Source organism: Myotis yumanensis, unplaced genomic scaffold (assembly GCF_028538775.1).
Source record: "Myotis yumanensis isolate MYYU_CA2020_CCGP unplaced genomic scaffold, mMyoYum1.0.hap1 SCAF_3, whole genome shotgun sequence".
NCBI classification, from domain to species: domain Eukaryota; kingdom Metazoa; phylum Chordata; class Mammalia; order Chiroptera; family Vespertilionidae; genus Myotis; species Myotis yumanensis.
The window spans coordinates 97,382,986-97,393,400 of record NW_027223754.1 but is presented as its reverse complement, the minus strand read 5'-3'; the positions used below and the strand labels follow the sequence as shown (position 1 = coordinate 97,393,400).

The window sequence follows — 10,415 nt, the reverse complement described above, 5'->3', positions numbered from 1 at the left end:
AGGTGTGCCCCTTTTGTAGTTCAACCTTGATTGCTGTTGGCATCACTGGGATGAACTGACCTCCAGGCCAATTGGCTGTGAGGACCAGCTGTGTCTACAATGGAGGAGCTGGTGTGAAGGATACACCCCTATGGAGCAGGACTTGCTTCAGTGGTGCTTTGGTGCTCATTGAATCTGTCCCTTGAGTGTGTTGCTTGTGGATGTGTAGAGTTGAACTCTGGTGTGGTCTGAAGCTGTACACTGGGTGCACTGGCTCTGGGGCTTCCAAGGTGGTGCAAAGTCAGCCACTACTTGGGGCCACCTGGCAGATTGTTGTGACTTGTGTTGGGCTTGGAAGTATCTAGGAGAGGCCAAACTGTGAAACAAGGCAGGCTGCTGCTAATGCCAGGCATTGGGTCTCTTATTGAGTGGTATGGGGCATGCTCACCCAAGTTGCTGGTTGTTTGAGAGATTTTAGGACAGTCTGAAGCCTGATCCAAGACAGGTCATTCAGCCGTAACTGGTTTGGCTCAGTGGATAGAGCGTCGGCCTGCGGACTGAAAGGTCCCAGGTTTGATTCCGGTCAAGAGCATGTACTTTGGTTGCGGGCACATCCCCAGTAGGAGGTGTGCAGGTGGCAGCTGATTGATGTTTCTAACTCTCTATCTCTCTCCCTTCCTCTCTGTAAAAAATCAATAAAATATATTTTTAAAAAAAGACAGATCATTCATATGGAAAAGTTGCTGAAAACAGTTTGGGTAGGGCTGCAAATTAGTTGGGACAGGCTCTCAGGGAATCATCAGTGTGGAACAAACAGTATGAACCAGGTTGATGGGGCCTGCCAATCAGCTCTGTTATGGGGGAAGTCTCAGCATAGGAACAATGAACATTGTGAGCACCCCTGTCTGGAAGAAAGCTGCCTCCAAGTTCTTGCTCTGATGCCAGACAATCCAGTTCCTCCCCTATGTCACTGGATCTTCTCAAGCCACTGACCCAGTGCTGGAGCTCAGAGGGAGTGAGTTCAAGTAAGTCCATTCACCAGCCCTTTAAGAGGAACTGCTGGAACTCTGGCAGCCTCTGTGTCACTCAGCCATAATTCCTGCTGGTTTTTACAGCCCGAAGTTACAGAGACTTCTATTTTTGGCACTAGAAGCATGGGCTGAAGGGTCTGATGTGGGGCTGATACCACTTGCTCCTTATGGGAAGCCTCCACAGCTAAGATATCCCTCCAGATTAAAACAACACCACACATGGGTGTTGGACCAACAGTTCTGAGCCTCTGCCCCTCCTATCAGTCTCAATGTGCTTTCTTCTTTAATTGTGTACTTGTAGGACTTCCATTCAATCAGCTTTCAGGTGTTTCTGAATGGTTGTTTTTGTAATTTAGTTATAATTTTGATATGGTTGTGGGAGGCAGCAAGTACCACATGTATCAACAACATCATTTTGGTTCTCTCCTTTGCAGATTTTTTTAAAGGTTAATGATTGGTCAACGATACATATGACTTCTTAAGAAAACATATAAGATGACCTTTACCCTCTTAACAAATTTTTAAGTGTATTGTCCAGTATTGTTAACTATAGGCACAATGTTATACAGCAGATCTCTAGAGCTTTTGCATTTTGCACGACTAAAACTGTATACCCATTGAACAGCAATTTCTACTCCCCAACCCCCCTCAACCCTGGCAAATCAAAATCTGCTTTCTAATTCAATGTCTTTTATTACTTTAGATATTTAATATAGGTGTAATCATGAAATATTTTTCCTTTTGTAACTGTCTGATTCCACTTAGCATAGTGTCCTTAAGATTCAGCAATGTTCTAGCATATGACAGGTGTGAAGATTATTTTTTTCTGTTAACTTTACTGGGAGTGTCTGTAAGAGTTTTGTATAGCAGTAACATTTGAGTCAGTAGACTGAGTAAAGCATATTATCCTCCCTAATGTGGGTGGGCCTCATTTAATCTATTGAAGACTTGAACAAAACAAAAAGGCTGAGTAAGAGGGAAAACCTCCTGCCTACCTGCTTGACCTGCTTCACATTCAAACTAAAAAAAAAAAAGGGCTCTTCTTATATCTTGAGCCAGACACTTTCAGACTGGAATTCACACCATTGGTACTCCTAGTTCTTAGGCCTTCAAATTCTGACTAGAACTATATAAATGATGCTTGTAGTTCTCCATCATATTAAATGCAGCTCTTGGGGAATTTTTAGACTCTATAATTTCATGACCCAATTCTTTATAATTTCTCTTTCATTCTGTTTCTCTGGATAATATTTCTCTGGATAATATTTGACAACTACAAAAGGCCTTCCTTCTTCTTTTGATGGCTGAATAATATTTCACAGTATGTAAATGCCACATTATTTTTTATCCATTCATCCATCAATGGATGTTTAAGTTGTTTCCACATCTTGACTATTGTAAACAGTGCTGCATTAAACATGAGAGTGCTAATATCTGTCCAAGATCCTGATTTAATTCTTTTTAACACATACCCAGAAGTGGGATTGTCAGGACATATGGTCTTCTTTTGTTTTTTATTGAATTTATGGAGGTGTGACATTGGTGAATAAGATTATATAGTTTTCAGGAGGACAATTCTATAATACATCTGTGTACTGTATTGTCAAGCCACTTTCATCACCATTTATCCTCCCTATAACATCTTCAATCTCCTCTCACCCCTCTTTTCCCTCTGGTAATCACCATACTATCTGTTTCTGAGTGTGTGGGTTTTTTCCTTAATCCCTTCACCTTTTTCAGCCAGCCCCACAACCACCTTTCCCTGTGACAGCTATCAGTCTTTTCTCTATCTATGAGTCTGTTTCTATTCTGTTTGTTAGTTTATTTTGTTCATTAAGTTCAACATATGAGTGAAATCATATGGTACTTGTCTTTCTCTGATTGGCTTATTTCACTTAGCATAATAATCTCCTGGTCCATCCATTCTGTCTCAAAATGTAAGATTTCCTTCCTTTTTACAGATGAGTAGTATTACTACAGATTTTTTTATCTACCCATCTACTGATGGACACTTGGGTTGCTTCCAAACCTGGCTATTCCTATATAATAAAAGCCTAATATGCAATTGTCTCCTTGACTGGGAGCTCGACCAGGAGTTTGACCAGGTGGGCAGAGCTGGCCGGCCAACCTCCCACATCCCCTCCCCCCTCCACCCCCCCACCCCCAACCCCGCTGGCCAGACCCTGATCAGCCCCAATTGGGTTGGGCCAGCCAGACCCCACCTGTGCACCGGGCCTCTAGTTTTAAATAACACACTGCAATCAGCCATAGGGTGTATATTCTTTTGAATTAGTGTTTTGGGTTTCTTTGGATAAATTCCTAGAAGTGAAATGATTGGGTCATAAGGAAGTTCCATTTTTAATTTTGTGAGGTAATCCATACTGCTTTCCATAGTGGCTGCACCAATCTGAGGTCCCACCAACATTGCACCAAGGTTCCCTTTTCTCCTACATCCTTGCCAGCATTTGTTGTTTATTGATTTGCTGATGAAAGTCAATCTGACAGCTGTGAGATGATATCTGATTGAGGATTTAATTTGCATTTCTCTGATGATTAGTGACTCTGAATATTTTTTCATATATCTATTGGACATTGGTATGTCCTTTTGGAAGAAGTGTCTATTCCAGTTCTTTGCCCATTTTTAAATTGGATAATTGGACTATTTGTCTTTTTGGTGTTGAGTTATATAAATTCTTTATATATTTTGGATATTTACCCATTATTAAATGTATCATTGGTGAATATATTTCACATTCAATGGATTATATTTTATTTTTGTTGATGGTTTCCTTTTATTTACAAAAATGTTTTAGTTTGATGTTGTCTCATTTGTTTATTTTTTTCTTTTGTTTTCCTTGCCTAAGGAGATATATCAGAAAAAAAATATTGCTATGAGAAATAGCTCAGATTTAAATGCCTATGTTTTCTTCTAGGATTTTTATGGTTTTGAGTCAAACATTTAAGTCTTTAATCCATTTTGAGCTTATTCTTGTGTATGATGTAAGAAGGTGGTCTAGTGTAATTTTTTTTGCATCTGTTTAATACTTCCAACATCTTTTAGGTATTGAATAGATTATCTGTACTCCATTGTATGTTTTTACTTTCTTTATCAAATATTAATTGACTATAGAGGTGTTGTTTTATTTCTGCACTCACTATTCTGTTCTATCAATCTACATGTCTGGTTTTATGCTAGTACTATGCTTTTTTGATTACTATGGCCTTGTAGAATAGTTTGATATAAGGTAGCATGATTTCTCCAATTTTGTTCTTCTTTCTCAAGATTTCTGTGACTATTTTGGGTCTTTTGTAGTTCCATATTGGTTTTTGGAATATTTGTTCTAGTTCTATAAAATGCACCATGGTATCTTGCCACAGTCTTTTTTGCTGCTAAGGTTCAGGAATCTGGAGAAGGGGCTGCATATAAATGGATAAACTAGATAAGAAATATAAATTTGGAAGGCATTTTGGGGGAGCCAGGGGAGGCTTAGCTCTGGTGACTAAACTCCCCAAATCTCCGGACCCACGGCTTTTTATTAACACATTTTGCCCTTTAGTAAAGCAGATATACATATCAAAAGTAAGGTCTGGTAAACAATAATGGACCATCAGGTTAGGGGAATTGCCTTCGGCCAGCCGTTCCAGCAGTAAGTAATAACATGCAGATTTTCAGCCCTGCTGAAAGAGTCCATTCAACCTTTTGAGGACTTCTCGCATTTATTATGACCCACTGGACTTAGCCTCCAGCATATCACCCTTTTTAATTTAATAAATTTAACAAGAATGTATGCCATTTGCAGAGCTTGGGTCCTTTTAAGATTTTTAGATTCAATGGAAAGGATTGAGTTCTTTCATGTCCTTTTAAATTGCAGACACGCATCAAAGAAACTAGTTTGCAGTAAGCTCCTTTCTGGACCAACTTTCCAATCACTGTCCCAGTTTTTTATGGGTTTCCTTCTCAATTACTGTCCCCTGTGATATGACAGCAATGATACTCTGGATGGTGGATAAACAGTGAGCAATGGCAATGCAGGTCCGACCTTGTTTGGTTTGTCCTGGGCAACCTGCAGCTGCTGACTGCTAGCATGGCAAGGTGTCTTTACCATCCTCCATCTCTGGACTGTTTCTCCTCTGTCTCCTCAGTGTGTTGCTTGGGGCCACCACCATCTGTGGTTGGAGTAGTCTGGTCAGTTCCTCTCTCAGATCCATTGTTGCAGGAATCCATACAGGCTTGGAGGAGTTTTCTGGAAATATATAAGCATATTTTCTACCAAAGGTTAAAAAAGTGACCTTTCTATAAACTAGACATGTAATATTTTCATTTGCCCAAACCATTTTCCTTTGGCTTATTCTGACACAATGTGTGTCTTGCCATCAGCATTACAAGTGAAAAAAATTTTTAAAGTAAAAATTTAAGTAATTAAGGTTGATGTAATTTACTTACAGGAGATTATTCCAGTATCCCCCCCTTTTTTGTTTTAAATAATATAAAGAGGCTTTTGGAAATCCTGTAATGTTATGCCCAGATTTCAGGATCCCCAAAAGACCACACCAGGGAGCCAGCCAAGTCTGATGCAAAAGCAGAGAGTCTTTTATTCAAACCCGGGTTTGGCTCCCCTACCCTCTTTACCGACACAGCGGCAAGTGGTAAAGAGCGGGCCAGCACTGTGGGGAGAGAGGTTTTATAGTAAGGGGAGGAGAGAGGACTGTGGGCCCTGCCGATTGGCCAGGCGCAAGTCGGTGTCTCGTTACACAGGATGTGGTCATATCCATGGCGTGCACTTCCCTTGATTGTCATTGGTTAGTTTAAAGAAATCCTGGGTGTGGCTAGCAGAGGCTTGGGCTTCTGGGAAGAAGCCTTGCCGAGCACATGGCTGCCCAAAAATGGAGGACACAGGGTAAGATGGAGGGCGTAGTCCTCACCCTTTCAGTAATGCAGTCTTGATAGCTTTTAATTCAATTCTTAGTATAGAAGTATGACTGGTCTGAATTCATTGTATTATGAGCAGCTTTACTTTGAGATGCACCATTAGTAAAAAATTAGTTAATGCTCTAGGAATAGTTTCCTGCCTAGTATAGCTAAGTTCCCCTGAATATTCACTTATTTCAATTTGTTAATTTAAATTGGTCTGAAATAGGCTTATTTTCTAACTTTACTTGTCCTTGGCTGTGGACAGTAAATGACACTAATTGAATTTCTGCTATCAGTCTTTGAGTTTACTTATATAAGCTTTGTTTAGGGAGGCAAAAGGAAAATTATTTACTTTTCTTTTTGAGGCCTAATACATTGACTTTTACTTACAGTTTTTTAGACATTTGAAGGAAATCTCCCTTTATTTTCTTCCAGAGTAATTTCTAGGCCACATTTAGAGAGTTTCTTTTAAAAATCTTTTTTTTCCTGTCTTTTAAACCAAGCAACATACTTGGTTGCTTTTCAGATGCTGGCTAATACTGCTGCCTACATATTAAATGACTCTATTTTTATTTATGGAGACTTTATTAATGATTAGATTCAATGTTTGAACGATAACCTTCAGTTTACCCTGTAAATATCAGCAGAAGAAATTTTAAAATTGCTCCTTTTTATTAAGCTTAAAGTTGACTTTTAAACAGCATTCTTTTTGGCTAATGCTCATTTGCACACACAGAGGAATTATGGGAGGTCTTAATAACTATTTTACTAGAATCAATTGCTTAACACTTTGGTTTCATATAACTGAGGCCTTGATTATATTGTAAAAAGCTAATTTATTAAGCAATTAAAGTAGGCATCTTTGTTGAAAAAGCAAAGCAAGCAAACTTATATGTTTGACCTATGAAGTATAAATGCCATCCCATTCCCCAGTCTATCTGAAAAGCAGGCTGCCAGGGCTTTTGATTTCTGCTCTAATCTTTATTATCTCCTTCCTTCTGCTCACTCTGGGGTTTTCTTGTTGCTCTCTTTCTAGTTCTTTGAGTTGTAGAGTTAGATGATTTACTACAATTTTTTCTTGATTTGAGATAGGCCTGTAGAGTTATAAACTTCCCTCTCAGGACTGCTTTCATTGCGTCCCATAGGTTTTGGATTGTTGTGTTTTTATTGTCATTAGTTTCCAGGACGTTTTTAATTTCTTCTTTGATGTCATTGGTAACCCAACCATTATTTAGTAGCATGCTATTCAGCTTCCAAGTGTTTGAGTTTTTTGGATTGTTTTTATTGTATTTTATTTCTAATATTATGCCATTGTGGTCTGAGAAGATGCTTTTTATTATTTCAATCTTCTTGAATTTGTGGAGACTTTTCTTGTGACCCAATATGTGCTCTATTTTTAAAAATGTCCCATGTGAACTTGAGAAGAACGTATATTCTGTGGCTTTGGGGTGAAATGTTCTGAAGATGTCAATTAAGTCCATTTGATCTAGTGAGTCATTTAGGATTGCTGTTTCTTTGCTAATTGTTTGTCTAGAGGATTTATCCAGTGATGTCAGTGGTGTGTTTAAGTCCCCTACTATGATTGTATTGTTGTCAATCTCTCCCTTGATATCTTCCAAGAGTTTTTTTTTATGTATTTGGGTGCTCCTGCATTGGGTGCATATATGTTTATCAGGGTTATATCCTCTTGTTGTATCGATCCCTTTGGTATTATGAAGTGGCCTTCCTTATCCCTTGTTATGACCTTCACTTTGAGGTCTATTTTGTCAGATATAAGTATTGCTACCCCAACTTTTTTTTTCATTTCCATTTCCCTGAAAGATATTTTTCCATCCCTTCACTTTCAGTCTGTGTGAGTCCCTTGTTCTGAGGTGGGTCTCTTGTAGACAGCATATATATGGCTCATGTATTTTTATCCATTCAGCCACTCGATGTCTTTTGATTGGAGCATTATGCCATTTACGTTTAAAGTTATTATTGAAAGGTACTTGTTTGTAGTCATTTCTATTTTTGTGCCTGAGTTATTTCTTACCTTTTACTTCTTCTTTTTTACAGCAGTCCCTTTAGCATTTCTTGCATTGCTGGCTTGGTAGTGGATAAACTCCCTTAGCCTTTTTTTGTCTGTGAAGCTCCTGATTTCCCCTTCAATTTTGATTGATAGTCTTGCTGGATAGAGTATTCTTGGATTCAGACCATTGCTTTGCAACACTTTGTATACCTCCTTCCATTCCCTTCTAGCTTGATGTGTTTCTGCTGAGAAATCACTTGATAATCTGATGGGGGATCCTTCGTAGGTAACTCTTTGTCTCTCTCTTGCAGCCTTTAAGATTCTCTCTTTGTCGTGAAGATTTGCTATTGTAATATGATGTGTCTTGGTGTGGATCTTTTGGGATTCATCTTGCTTGGGACTCTCTGTACTTGTGTAACTTTTTTCTTCCCCATATCTGGGAAATTTTCTGACATTATTTCTTCAAATAGATTTTATAATCTTTGCTTTTCTTCTTGTCCTTCTGGCAGCCCTATTATCCGTATGTTACTTTGTTTCATGTTGTTTCAAAGCTCCCTTAGGCTCTCCTCCTGATTTTTAATTTTTTTCTCCAGTTGTTGTTCAGATTGAGCTTGTTTCTCTACCTTATCTTCTAACTCACTAATTCGGTCCTCTGCTTCTTCTAGTCTAGTGTTGAAACTTTCAATGGTGTTTTTGATTGTAGCTATATCACTTTTCATTTCTTCCTGATTCTTGCATACGTTGTTGATTTTCTCATCCATCCGGTGAATGAATTGTACAACCATTACTCTGAATTCTTTTTCTGTCATTTTGCATGCTTCAATTTCACTAATTTCCTTTCTTGGCGACTCCTCATTTTCTTTCCTCTAGGGATTGTGTCGTCTTTCCATTTTGACTATCACCAGAAGATTCAAACGTCGAGTTGCGTGGGCCTGGGCCGTGTGCAGTGGGAGCTTCGCACCACCCTAGTGTCACTGAAGAGCTCCGACACTAAGATGTGTGACTGTCATGGGTTGGTGGGAACCAGGCTCGCCCAGAGGCAGCATTACCAGTGCTCAGTATGGCCTCGTGTGCGCACCTAGAATCAGGGACCCCACCTGCACCACACTGAAACAGAGACCCCCCTGGCATGTGTTGACAATCAGAGCCCCCCTAGTGTGTGCCAGGAGTCAGAGTTCCCCAAGAATCCAGTATCTCAGCCTCACACTGAGATTCAGGGTCCCTGTGTGCACATGCACCAAGAATTGGAGTCACTGGCTCTTAGTGTGAATGCAGTGGGAATCAGGGATCCCAGGCGCGCATTATAAGAAACAGTCAAGTCACTGGTACTTAGTGCTGCCTCCCGCCAGGAGAATCAGGGTCCCGGTCAGCTTGGGGGACTTCAGTGAGCGCTTGCCCAGAATCAAAGTCAGGTGGCACTACTGCCCTGCATGGGCTTCTGGTTTGGTCGCCCGATTGCCTTGAGGGGAACAAATTCCCAGTGTCTGAGCACTCCTAGGCTCAAGTTCCTGCAGAGGTGCGGCGGGGAACAGATTCCCAGTGTCTGCAAGTTCTCAGGCTCATATTCTTGCAGCAGGGCACACTGTGCAAAGGGCGGGTCTATCAGTTACTATGGCGCTGCCCGCAAGCCTGCGGGGAGGGGGTTGGGCTCTGTTTCTCACAGAAATCTGCTGCGGGGATGTCTGGATTCTTGGCGTCTGTGGGTCTATAGCTGTGGTCGCAGGTCTCTGTTCCCAGTGGCTGCAGGGTCCTAGTTTGCGTCTGAGACCAGACTGGGTGGTGCTGAGGCCAGGATCCTATTCTCAAGCATCTCTATTTCTTAAGATGGCGTGGTCTCTGTGCCTGCGCTGGACGCCTAGGAGTGTCCATGCTGGGAGCGGGGCTCCACTCTGTAAGACTGCCCGGTTTCGCAGCCCTTTGGAAGACCTGCAGAATCTAACTGTCCCTAACTCATACACACACACCACGCATGTCCACACACTCCTCTATTGCTCCTTCACTCTCTCACACTCTCTCCCTTCCTACCTTCCTGCCGGTCACCATCTTCCTAATCTCGCTGTGTTCTTGTTGATTTTTTTTGTCTGCATGATCTACTATTGATGTCAGTGGGGTGTTAAAATCCTCTACTATGTCTGTATTACTGCCAATCTTTCCCTTTATGTTCATCAACATTTGCTTTACAAATTTAGTTGCTCCTATGTTGGGTACATATGTTTTTATAAGTGTTATAGCCTGTTGTTGGATTTCTCCCTTTATCATTATGCAGTGTCTTTCTTTGTTACTATAGCCTTTGTTTTAAAGTCTGTTTTGTCTCATAGTAAGAAGTATTGCTACCCCAGCTTGTTTTGCATTTTCATTTACATGAAATATATTTTTCCATCACTTTTTTAGTTTTGTGTGAATTTTATGTTCTGAGTTGGGCCTCTTATATGTAGCATATATATGAGGACTTGTTTTCTTATCCATTAAGCTACCTCATATCTTT

General features: G+C 40.3%; 1 long non-coding RNA gene across 1 annotated transcript in view; it reads right to left on the bottom strand.

Moving 5' to 3' along the window:
- Nucleotides 1–4,542: 4,542 nt before the first annotated feature.
- Nucleotides 4,543–10,415, bottom strand: part of LOC139005118 (uncharacterized) — a 67,104-nt gene continuing 61,231 nt past the window's right edge. The window contains exon 3 of the long non-coding RNA XR_011470642.1: nucleotides 4,543–5,254. This is a non-coding gene — a long non-coding RNA (uncharacterized lncRNA). The remainder of the gene's footprint in view (nucleotides 5,255–10,415) is intronic.